The 13,344-nt window shown below is 46.3% G+C and overlaps 2 pseudogenes; both read right to left on the bottom strand.

The window, feature by feature from the left end:
* The window catches only part of LOC104659603, a 47,741-nt pseudogene extending 37,250 nt beyond the window's left edge, over positions 1–10,491 (bottom strand).
* LOC115899398 lies at positions 3,462–3,560 on the bottom strand (annotated as a pseudogene).
* Positions 10,492–13,344: the final 2,853 nt, after the last annotated feature.

The raw sequence follows: 13,344 nt of genomic DNA on the forward strand, positions 1-13,344 counted from the left end.
CAGGAAATCAGGACCACCCTGGCTAACATGGTGAAACCCCGCCTCTACTAAAAACACAAAAAATTAGCCGGGCTTGGTGGCAGGTGCTTGTAGTCCCAGCTACTCGGGAGGCTGAGGCCGGGAGAATAGCGCGAACCCGAGAGGCGGAGCTTGCAGCCCGTTGAGATCGCGCCACTGCACTCCAGCCTGGGCAACAGAGCCAGACTCCATCTCAAAACAAAAACAAAAACAAAAACAAAGCACAAAAACTTGCAGGGGCCGAGTTTTCTATTTTTTTTTTTTTTTTTTTTTTGAGACAGAGTTTCACTCTTGTTGCCCAGGCAGGAGTGCAATGGCAGGATCACTGCAACCTCCGCTCCCGGGTTCAAGCAATTTTCCTGCCTCAGCCTCCCGAGTAGCTGGGATTACAAGCGCCTGCCACCACGCCCAACTAATTTTTGTCTTTTTACTAGAGACAGGATTTTTTTTTTTTTTTTTTTTTTTTTTTTTTTTTTTTTTTTTTGAGACGGAGTCTCGCTGTCGCCCAGCCTGGAGAGCAGTGGCCGGATCTCAGCTCACTGCAAGCTCCGCCTCCCGGGTTTACGCCATTCTCCTGCCTCAGCCTCCCGAGTAGCTGGGACTACAGGCGCCCGCCACCTCGCCCGGCTAGTTTTTGTATTTTTTAGTAGAGACGGGGTTTCACTGTGTTAGCCAGGATGGTCTGGATCTCCTGACCTCGTGATCCGCCCGTCTCAGCCTCCCAAAGTGCTGGGATTACAGGCTTGAGCCACCGTGCCCGGCCTTTTTTTTTTTTTTTTGAGACGGAGTCTCGCGCTGTTGCCCAGGCTGGAGTGCAGTGGCCGGATCTCGGCTCACTGCAAGCTCCGCCTCCCGGGTTCACGCCATTCTCCTGCCTCAGCCTCCCGAGTAGCTGGGACTACAGGCGCCCCCCACGTCGCCTGGCTAGTTTTTTGTATTTTTTAGTAGAGACGGGGTTTCACCGTGTTAGCCAGGATGGCTTCGATCTTCTGACCTCGTGATCCACCCGTCTCGGCCTCCCAAAGTGCTGGGATTACAGGCTTGAGCCACCGCGCCCGGCCTGGTTAGAGACAGGTTTCACCATGTTGGTCAGGCAGGTCTTGAACTCCTAATCTCTGGTGATTCACCCACTTTGGCCTTCCGAAGTGATGGGATTACAGGTGTGCGCCACTGTGCTCAGGCTCTAATTTTCTACAGAAGAAAATATAGGAGTAAATCTTCATTATCGTGTGTTAGGCAATGGTTTCTTAGATATAACATCAAAAGTACAAGCAAAAGAACTAAAAATAGGGTGGGCACTGGCTCACACCTGTAATCCCAGCACTTTGGGAGGCTGAGGTGGGCGGATCACAAGGTCAAGATATCCAGACCATCTTGGCCAACATGGAGAAACCCTGTCTCTACTAAAAATACAAAAATTAGATGGGCATGGTGATGTGCACCTGTAGTCCCAGCTACTCAGGAGGCTGAGGCAGGAGAATCACTTGAACCCAGGAGGCAGAAGTTGCAGTGAGCCAAGGTTGCACCACTGCACATGAGCCTGGTGACAGAGCAAGACTCCGCCTCAAAATAAAAAAAAACTAAAAACTAAAAATAGATAACTGCATTTTATCCAAATCAGACACTTGTACTTCAAAGGATACCATCAAGTAAGTGGAAGACAACCCACAGAATGGGAGAAAATATTTACAAATCACATAGAACTTATCTCCATAATATACAAAGAACACCTACAACTTAATAAAAAAGCAACTCAGTTTTAAAATGGGGGGCCTGGCGGGGTGGCTCACATCTGTAATCCCAGCAGTTTGGGAGGCCGAGGTGGGCGGATCACCTGAGGTGAGGAGTTTGAGACCAGCCTGGCCAACATAGTGAAAACCCTTCTCTACTAAAAATACAAAATTAGCCGGGGATGGTGGTGTATGCCTGTAGTCCCAGCCACTCCGCAGGCTGAGGCAGGAGAATCGCTTGAGCCCAGGAGTGGAGGTTGCGGTGAGCCGAGATCACGCCATTGCACTCCAGCCTGGCAACAGAGCGAACTGTCTCAAAATAAATAAATAAACAGAGCGAACTGTCTCAAAATAAATTAACAAATAAAACAAACAAACAAATAAATAAATAAAATAAAAAGGGGCAAAAGAGCCAGGTGCAGTGGCTTACACCTGCAATCCCAGTACTTTTTTGAGGCTTGAGGCTGAAGGATCGCTTATGCCGAGTTTGAGACCAGCCTGGGTAACATAATAAGACCTGCTCTCTACAAAAAAATCTAAAAAATCAGCCAGGTGTGGTAGCGTGCCACTGTGGACCCAGTTATTTAGGAGGCTGAGGTGGGAGGATCACCTGGGTCTGGGAGGCTGAGGCTGCAGTGAGCGGTGATTGCACCACTGCACTCCAGCCGGGGCAACAGAGTGAGACTCTGCCTCAAATTAAAAAAAAAAAAAAAAAGGCAAAAGATTTGAGTAGGCATTTCTCCAAAGCATAAAAGTTATACAAATGGCCAATAAGCACATGAGAAGATGCTCAACAGTATCAGTCATCTAGAAAATGCAAATAAAAACCACAATAAGATACCACTTCACATCCACTAGAATGGCTAAAATCAAAAGAACTGACAATGTATGTGTTGGACAGGATCTGGAAAAACTGGGATTCTCTCTTTTTTTTGTTTTGTTTTGAGGTTCAAAGAACTCATTTATTTTTACTCATAGAAAGTACAAGTATTAGCCTGGCATGGTGGCTCACGCCTGTAATCCCAGCACTTTGGGAAGCTGAGGCAAGTGGATCACCCGAGGTCAGGAATTTGAGAGCAGCCTGGTCAACATGGCAAAACCCCGTCTTTACTAAAAATACAAAATTAGCTGGACATGGTGGCACACGCCTGTAATCCCAGCTAGTTGGGAGACTAGCTTCTATATCTGAGGCAGGAGAATTACTTGAATCTGGGAGGCAGAGGTTGCAGTGAGCCAAGATCACACCACTGCACTCCAGCCCGGGCGACACAGAACTCAGTCTCAAAAAAAGAGAAAGTACAAGTATTGATGATCTGTGGTTATTTAATTTTAATTTTTAGTTTTGGGGTATGTGTAGGATGTGCAGGTTTGTTACACAGGTGTGCCATAGTGGTTTGCTGCACCTATCAATCCATCACCTAGGTATTAATCTCAGCATGCATTAGCTATTTTTCCTAATGCTCTCCCTCCCGATACCCCCCAACGACAGGCCCCAGTGTGTGTTGTTCCCCTCCCTGTGTCCATGTTTTCTCATTGTTCAGCTCCCACTTATAAGTGAGAACATATGGTGTTTGGTTTTCTGTTCCTGTGTTAGTTTGCTGAGGATAATGGCTTCTACCTTCATGCATGTCACTCCAAAAGACATGATCTCATTCCTTTTTATGGTTGCATAATATTCCATGGTGTATATGTATCACATTTTCTTTACCCAGTAAAAGTATGGGCCACTACATGAATTTCCACGTCATCCTTGCACAGGGACCATGCTAATCTCCAATTTTAGTATATGTACTGCTGAAGCGAGCAGAAAACTGTTTTTTCTTTTTCTTTTTGAGATGGAATCCCACTCTATCACCCAGGCTGGAGTGCAGTGGTACGATCTTGGCTCATCACAATCTCTGCCTCCTGGGTTCCAGCCATTCTCTTGCCTCAGCCTCCCGAGTAGCTGGGATTACAGGTGTGTGCCACCATGCCTAGCTTATTTTGTTTTGTTTTGTTTTCTATTTTTGTTTTTGTTTGAGACAGAGTCTTGCTTTCGCCCAGGCTGGAGTGCAGTGGTGCGATCTCAGCTCACTGTAAGCTCTGCCTCCCGGGTTCACTCCATTCTCCTGCCTCAGCCTCCCGAGTAGCTGGGACTACAGGTGCCTGCCATCACACCTGTCTAGTTTTTTGTATTTTTAGTAGAGACAGGGTTTCATCGTGTTAGCCAGGTTGGTCTCAATCTCCCAACCTCGTGATCTGCCTGCCTTAGCCTCCCAAAGTGCTGGGATTACAGGCGTGAGCCACCGCGCCCGACAATTTTGTATTTTGAGTAGAGATGAGGTTTCACCATGTTGGCCAGGCTGGTCTTGAACTCCTGACCTCATGATCCACCTGCCTCGGCCTCCCAAAGTACTGGGATTACAGGTGTGAGCCACTGCGTCTGGTCCTTTTTTTTTTTTTTTTTTTTTTGAGACAGAGTCTTGCTCTGTCACCCGGGCTGGAGTGCAGTGGCACAATCTTGCCTCACTGCAACTTCTGCCTCTCAGATTCAAGCAATTCTCCTGCCTCAGCCTCCCGAGTAGCTGGGATTACAGGTGCACGATGTTACGCCCAGCTAATTTTTTGTACTTTAGTAGAGACGCGGGTTTCACTGTGTTGCCTAGGCTGGTCTCGAACTCGTGAGCTCAGGCAATCCACCCGCCTCGGCCTCCCAAAGTGCTGGGATTACAGGCGTGAGCCACTGTGCCTGGCCCCAAACTGGTATTCTTATACGTTGCTGTTGGAATTTTAAAATAGTGAAGCCACTTTGGAAAAGTCCAGCAGTTCCTCAAAAGGTAAAACATGGAGTTACCATATGACCTGCACTTCCACTCTCAGATATAGAAGAAAAATGAGGCCGGCGCGGTGGCTCAAGCCTGTAATCCCAGCACTTTGGGAGGCCGAGACGGGCGGATCAAGAGGTCAGGAGATCAAGACCATCCTGGCTAACACGATGAAACCCCTATTTTATTATATTTTAGTCTCTACTAAAAAATACAAAAAAAAAAAAAAAAAAAAAAAAAAAACTAGCCGGGCGAGGTGGCGGGCGCCTGTAGTCCCAGCTACTCGAGAGGCTGAGGCAGGAGAATGGCGTAAACCCGGGAGGCGGAGCTTGCAGTGAGCTGAGATCCGGCCACTGCACTCCAGCCTGGGCGACAGCGAGACTCCGTCTCAAAAAAAAAAAAAAAGAAAAATGAAAACATCTGTATACAAAACGTGTGCACAAATGTACATGGCAGTATTATTCCTAATAGCCAAAAAGTGGAAAAAACTCACATGTTCATCAACTGATAAATGAATAAACATGATGTGGTACAGCCATAAAATGGAATATTATTTGGCAATAAGAAACAAAGTTCTGATGCACGATATAACGTGAATGAACCCTGATAACAAAGTAAAAGAAGCCAGTTGCAAAGGACTTCACATAGTATGATTTCAATTATATGAATTGTCCAGAATTTGCTTATTAATTATATAATTGACTCGTGGTTGCCAGAGGGTAGGTGAGGGAGAAATGGAATGTGCCTACTGATAGGATTATTTTAGGGGTGATAAAAATGTTCTAAAATTAAGCTGGGCATGGTGGCTCACACCTGTAATCCCAGCACTTTGGGAGGCCGAGGCGGGCGGATCACGAGGTCAGAGGATCGAGACTACCCTGGCTAACATGGTGAAACCCCGTCTCTACTAAAAATACAAAAAAAATTAGCCGGGCGCCTGAAGTCCCAGCTACTCAGGAGGCTGAGGCAGGAGAATGGCGTGAACCCGGGAGGCGGAGCTTGTAGTGAGCCGAGATGGCGCCACTGCACTCCAGCCTGGGCCGCAGAGGGAGACTCCATCTCAACAACAACAAAAAAGGCCGGGCGTGGTGGCTCAAGCCTGTAAACCCAGCACTTTGGGAGGCCAAGACGGACGGATCACGAGGTCAGGAGATCCAGACCATTCTGGCTAACACGTGAAACCCCGTCTCTACTAAAAATACAAAAACTAGCTAGGCGAGGTGGCGGGCGCCTGTAGTCCCAGCTACTTGGGAGGCTGAGGCAGGAGAATGGCGTAAACCCGGAAGGCGGAGCTTGCAGTGAGCTGAGATCCGGCCACTGCACTCCAGCCTGGGCGGCAGAGCGAGACTCCGCCTCAAAAAAAAAAAAAAAAAAAAAAAAAGTTTTTGTAAAAGGTATAAATTTGAAAAAATATATCCATATCAATTTCATTCAAGTCATTAATACAACTATTTAACAGGATAAGGATTACCGAGCATAGCCTGGCTACAGTTTGTAATTTTTATTTTTATTTTTTTGTGAGATGGAGTTTTGCTTTTGTAACCCAGGCTGGAGTGCAATGGCGTGATCTCGGCTCACTGTAAGCTCTGTCTCCTGGGTTCAAGCAATTCTCCTGCCTCAGCCTCCCTAGTAGCTGGGATTACAGGCACCTGCCACCAGGCCCAGCTAATTTTTTTTTTTTTTTTGAGACAGAGTCTTGCTCTGCCGCCCAGGCTGGAGGAGTGCAGTGGCCGGATCTCAGCTCACTGCAAGCTCCGCCTCCCGGGTTCACGCCATTCTCCTGCCTCAGCCTCCCGAGTAGCTGGGAGTACAGGCGCCTGCCTCGTCGCCCGGCTAGTTTTTGTATTTTTTAGTAGAGACGGGGTTTCACCGTATTAGCCAGGATGGTCTCGATCTCCTGACCTCATGATCCGCCCATCTCGGCCTCCCAAAGTGCTGGGATTACAGGCTTGAGCCACCGCGCCCGGCCTAATTTTTGTATTTTTAGTAGAGACAGGGTTTCACCATGTTGGCCAGGATGGTCTCGCCATTCCAAAGTGCTGCGATTACAGGCGTGAGCCACTATGTCTGGCCAGTTCGTATTTGTTTTTTTGTTTGTTTGTTTGTTTGTTTGTTTGTGGTAGGGACAGGGTTTCGCCCTGTTGTCCAGGCCAGTTTCAAACTCCTGAGCTCAAGTGATCTGTCTACCTTCGCCTCTCAGGTGCTGGCATTACAGGCGCGTGCCACCATGCTCAGCTAATTCTTGTATCTTTTTTGTAGAGAAAGGATCTCACTATGTTGCTCAGGTTGCTTTCAAACTCTTGGGCTCAAGCGATCCACCTGCCTTGGCCTCTCAAAGTGCTGGGATTATAGACCTGAGCTGCTGTGTCTGGCCCACTTGGGTATAGTTTAAAAATTCTGATACCCAGAGTGTGCCTCAGATCGATTAAATCAGCCTCTGATAGTGACCCGAACATCAATATTTTTAAAGCTTCCCAGCTCATTCCAATGTGCAGCCAACAGTGACAACCACTGCCTAGATGTCCATGGTTAGGGGAACTTCAACCCATTTTGCTAACATGTAGCTTTTGAGTATGGTTATTCAACCAATTAAACATTCAGTATACATTTCTCCAAAAAGCCACTGTGCGAGATTATCAAATGTCTAACTTTAATGAAGACATACCAATAATGGAATTACTTTGATCTACCATTCTAAGAATTCTTTTTTTTGGCTGGCGCAGTGGCTCACACCTGTCATCTCGGCACTTTGGGAGGCCAGGATGGGCGATCACCTAAGGTCGGGAGTTCGAGACGAGCCTGACCAACATAGAGAAACCCCATTTCTACTAAAAATACAAAATTAGCCAGACGTGGTGAAACATGCCTGCAATCCCAGTTACTCAAGAGGCTGAGGTGGGAGAATCGCTTGAACCAGGAGGCAGAGGTTGTGGCGAACCACGATCATGCCATTGCACTCCAGCCTGGGCAACAAGAGCGAAACTCCATCTCAAAAAAAAAAAAAAAATTCTCTGTCTCCTGGGTTCAAGCAATTCTCTGCCTCAGCCTCCCGAGTAGCTTGGGATTACAGGCGCTCGAAACCATGTCCGGTTAAGTTTTGTATTTTTAGTAGAGACGGCGTTTCACCATCTTGGCCAGGCTGGTCTTGAAAGACCTCGTGACCCACCAGCCTCAGCCTCCCAAAGTGCTGGGATTACAGGCGTGAGCCACCATGCCAGGCCATTCCAGGAATTCTAACAAGAAGGATGTATTAGTCTGCCATGACTTTCTTTCCTACTAAACCCAGACTGATTCCTCACGATCAGTAATCTTTCTCTAAATTAGTAGTTCTCTACCAGGGGGACTTTTGTCCCCTCCCCTAACATGTGACAATGAATGGTTGGAGGCATTTTGGTTGTCACAACTGAAGGAGGGAGGGGGGGATGCTACTGGCATCGAGTGAGTAGAGGCCAGGTATGTTGCTAAACAGTCTACAATGCACAGGAGAGTCCCCCACAACAAAGAATGATCCATCCCCAAATGTCAACAGTGTTGAGGTTGAGATTGTCCTAAATCCCGAGTCCCATAGGAAAAGTTTGGTTCACAAAGACTATTTCTTTTTTGTTTTTTGAGAGAGTCTCACTCTGTCGCCCAGGCTGGAGTGCGGTGGCGCGATCTCAGCTCACTGAACCTCTACTTCCTGGGTTCAAGTGACTCTCCTGCCTCAGCCTCCCAAGAAGTTGGGATTATAGGCGTCTGCCACCACGCTCGGCTAATTTTTGTATTTTTAGTACAGATGAGGTTTCACCATGTTGGCCAGGCTGACCTCCTGACTTCAAGTGATCTGCCCGCCTTGGCCTCCCAAAGTGCTGGGATTACAGGCGTAAGCCACCGTGCCAAGCCACAAAGAGTAATTTCATTGTTTTCATAATTTCAGATAGAAAAAGCAGAATTCCTTACACTGTATTTTCTCATCTTAATAATATCTGTCTCCCCAGGTTTGGATTCCTAGAGCAACATTAGGGCTACAAAAGTAAAGGAGTTCTGATATTTACTGATTATCACAAACTTCAACAGTGCTAACTTCTCCAAGCTCTCAGTTTTTTTGTTTCGTTTGAGATAGGGTACCTGCAGTCTCCAAGGCTTGAGTGCAGTGGTATCATCGCTCACTGCAGTCTTGAAGTCCTGGGCTCAAGCGATCCTCTCCCTTCAGCCTCCTGAGGAGCTTGGACTACAGCAGGGGTGTCCAATCTTTTGGCTTTCCTGGGCCACGTCGAAAGAATTGCCTTGAATCACACATAAAACACACCGACACTAACAACAGCTATGAGCTAAAACAGCAACAACAACGAAATCGAAAAAAAAAAAAAAGGCTTATCATGTTTTAAGAAAGTTTATCAATTTGTGTTGGGCCCTATTCAAAGCAGTTCTGGGTTGTATGAGGCCCATGGGCCACAGGTTCGACAAGCCTGGACTACAGGCATGTACCACCATGAAAGGCTAATTTTTACTTGTTTATCGAGATGGGGTCTATGTTGCCCAGGCTGGTCTTTAGCTCCTGGCCTGAAGCAATTCTCCCACTTCAGCCTCCCATAAAGTGCTGGGATTACACGTGAGCATCGTGTCTGGCCAACCTGTCTTGTACCTATAGGTGTTTTTGCTAGAAATATGCACGTAGTTTACGATTCTGATTAACAGTACAAGTGATGATGCAATATATACTTTTTAAAGTTCCCCAGCTTTTAAAGCTGCATTAGCTCTTCTGCAATGGAGAAAGCAAGAAGGAAGGAAATACAGTAGTCTCCCCTTATCCTCGGGAGATCCCACTGTAGGATTCCCAGGGGATGCCTGAAACCATAGAGAGTACTGATCACTAAATAAACACACACACACACAAACACACACACACAGTTTTCCTATAGGTATATACCTATAATCAAGTTTAATTTATAAATTCGGCACAGTAACAAATGAACAATAACCAATAAGAAAAAGGAACAATATACCATGTACAAGTTATGTGAATATAGTCTCTCTTGTTCTCAAAATATCTCATCATACCGTGCTCACCCTTCTTGTGTTGATATGAGATGACAAAACGCTTACAAGATGAGATAGAGTGAATGACTTAGGAATTGTGATGTAGCTACTATCGACCTTCTGACTATGCCTAAGAAGGGGGATAATCTGTTTTGGGTGATCCTGAATCATTGAGTCATGCCGATGTCCACAGTTGGATGTCAAAAGCTGATGATGTCAATGACTAACCGATGGGCAGCACACACAGTGTGGTTATGTTGATTCACATCCAGGACAGGGTGGTGCAAAATTTCATCACACTACTCAGAACGGTGAACAATTTAAAACTTAAACTACTATGGAAAGGACTAGGATTGCTTCTTAGGGTAGCAGATATTCTAGATACTCTTCAGCAAAATGGACTCCAGGCTGTATCTGATAGGTTTCAAAAGACTTCACAAAAGGCATGTTAGTGTACACACAAGACTGGGATTAACATTCTAGAATTTTAGGACTCAATGGTACACCACTGAGGTATTGTTATGAATTTAACTGTAAATTTAGATTATTGTTCTGAGGTGGAGACGCATAAAAATGAAAACTTAAAAGAAATCAAACACCAACACAATTGGGTATTTCTGGGTGCTAACGTTGCAGGTAATTATCTTTCTCGACTTTCATTTCTAATGTTAATAGTTAGCAATATCAATAATATTGTTTATAAAAGAAATACTGTCCAAACTTTATTAAGGTGTTCATGTTAACACTTAAGGTTTCAGATTTTCAAATTTGAGATGTTCAAACAGTAGGTACAACACAAATATTCCAAAATCCAACAGAATCTCAAATCCAAAAAATTTCTGTTCCCATTTTCGTAAAAAACAAAAAACAAAAAACAAAAAACTGGCCAGGCACAGTGGATCACGCCTGTAATCCCAGCACTTTGGGAGACCGAGGTGGGTGGATCACAAGGTCAGGAGTTTGAGACCAGCCTGGCCAACATAGTGAAATCCTCACTCTACTAAAAATAAAAAAAATTAGTCAGGTGTGGTGGCGGGCACCTGTAATCCCTGCTACTCGGGAGGCTGAGGCAGTAGAACTGCCTGAACCTGGGAGGGGGAGGTTGCAGTAAGCCGAGATTGTGCCGTTGCACTCCAGCATCCGTGACAGTACGAGAGTCTGTCTCAAAAAAAAAAAAAAAAAAAAAAAAAAAAAAAAAAAAAAAAAAAAAAAAAAAAAGGCCGGCCACGGTGGCTCACGCCTGTAATCCCAGCCTTTGGGAGGCTGAGACGGGCAAATCACGAGATCGGGAGATGGAGACCATCCTGGCTAACACAGTGAAATCCCATCTCCATTAAAAATACAAAAAGTTAGCCAAACGTGATGGCAGGCACCTGTAGTCCCAGCTACTCGGGAGGCTGAGGCAGGAGAATGGCTTGAACCCGGGAGGCGGAGCTTGCAGTGAGCCGAGATTGCGCCACTGCATTGCAGCCTGGGCAACACAGAGAGACTCTGTCTCAAAATAAATAAATAAATAAATAAATAAATAAATAAATAAATAAATAAATAAAAATATAAATAAACAAAAAACCCTTGGGAGGCCGAGGCAGGTGGAACATTTGAGGTCAGGAGTTCAACACCAGCCTGACCAACATGCTGAAACCCCGGCTCTACTAAAACACAAAACTTAGCTAGGCATGGTGGTGAGTGCCTGGACTCTCAGCTACTCAGGAGGCTGAGGCAGGAGGAGAATCACTTGAACCCAGGAGGTGCAGGTTGCAGTGAGCCAAGATTGCGCCACTGCATTCTAGCCTGGGCAACAGAGTGAGACTCCCTCACACACACACAAAAAAAGGCCAAGGGCAGTAGCGCACGCCTGTTATCCCAGCATTTTGGGAGGCCAAGGCGGGTGGATCATTTGAGGATGTCAGGAGTTCAAGACCAGCCTGGCCAACATGGTGAGACTCCATCTCTACTAAAAATACAAAGATTAGCCAGGCGTGGTGGCAGGCACCTGTAATCCCAGCTACTTGGGAGGATGACGCAGGAGAATCGCTTGCACCCAAGAGACGGAGGTTGCAGTGAGCCCAGATCATGGCACTACACTCCAGCCTGGGCAATAGTGAGACTCCATCTCAAATAATAATAATAATAATAAAATAAAATAAAAGATAAATAATTTTATTTTATTTTATTTTTTTAGACAGGGTTTCGTTCTTGTTGCCCAGGCTGGAGTAGAATGGTGCAATCTCGGCTCACTGCAACCTCCAACTCCTGCGTTCAAGTGATGCTCCTGCCTCAGCCTCCCTAAGTAAGGTGGGATTACATGTGCCCGCCACCACGCCCAGCTAATTTTTTTGTATTTTTAGTTGATATGGGGTTTCATCATGTTGGCCAGGCTGGTCTTAAACTCCTGGCCTCAGGTGATCCACCTGCCTTGGCCTACCAAAGTGTGGGATTACAGGCATGAGCCACCACACCCAGCCAATATTTTTAAAGACTTTTGGCCAGGCACGGTGGCTCATGTCTATAACCCCAGGAATTTGGGAGGTTGAGGCGGGTGGATCACCTAAGGCCAGCAGTTCGAGACCAGCCTGGCCAACGTGGCGAAACCCTATCTCTATTAAAAATACAAAAATTAGCCAAATTAGATGGGCATGGTGACACACGCCTATAGTCCCAGCTACTCAGGAGGCTGAGGCGGGAGAATTGCTTGAACCCGGGAGGCAGAGGTTGCGGTGAGCCACGCCACTGCACTCCAGCCTGGGTAACAAGAGCAAAACTCTGTCTCAAGAGTTAAAAAAAAAAAAATTAACTTTATTTTGTTTTACATTTTAGAGACAGGGTTTCGCTCGCTCGCCCAGGCTGGAGAGCAGTGGTGTGTGATCATGGCTCATGGTAGCCTCAAACTCCTGGACATGCCACCATGGCCTGGCTAATTTTTCTTATTTTTTATAGAGATGGGGTCTTGCTATGTTGACCAGGCTGGTCTTGAACTCCTGGCCTCAAGTAATCCTCCTGCCTTAATCGCCCAAAGTGTTGGGATTATAGGCATGAGCCACTGCGCCCAGCCTGAAACCTCATTTTTTTTTTTTTTTTTTTTTTTTGAGGCGGAGTCTCGCTCTGTCGCCCGGACTGGAGTGCAGTGGCCAGATCTCAGCTCACTGCAAGCTCCGCCTCCCGGGTTTACGCCATTCTCCCGCCTCAGCCTCCCGAGTAGCTGGGACTACAGGCGCCCACCACCTCGCCCGGCTAGTTTTTGTATTTTTAGTAGAGACGGGGTTTCACCGTGTTAGCCAGGATGGTCTCAATCTCCTGACCTCGTGATCCGCCCGTCTCGGCCTCCCAAAGTGCTGGGATTACAGGCTTGAGCCACCGCGACCGGCCGAAACCTCATTTTAAAAGTTTATATCAGACCAGGACCTCAAGATGGAGTTGGCTGTACCAGTGAGGGAGAAGAAACTCCTGGATGTCAAACTAGCGGAACTGCCAAACTAAATATTAATGTGTGATCACACAAGAAGGCACTGTTGGAGCATTCAAAGAGGTTACTACAGGTATTACAACAAGTATCCAATTTGAAGAAAGGGAGCTTCGACGGATTTCTATGGTGCTAGCAGCTTATGTGCTTTTCAGCTACTGTCTGAAAAAGAGCACAAGCATGGGCAGCTACAGAAGTAAAACTGAAGAGGGCCATTGCAGAGCGCTCGTTCCTGGATAATCTCCTTAGTTTAATGTCAGCTGATTTGCAACCTTAATTCCCTCTGCATCCTGATTTTTCCCTTGTCATGTAA

The sequence above is a fragment of the Rhinopithecus roxellana genome, chromosome 8, assembly GCF_007565055.1.
Source record: "Rhinopithecus roxellana isolate Shanxi Qingling chromosome 8, ASM756505v1, whole genome shotgun sequence".
NCBI lineage: Eukaryota > Metazoa > Chordata > Mammalia > Primates > Cercopithecidae > Rhinopithecus > Rhinopithecus roxellana.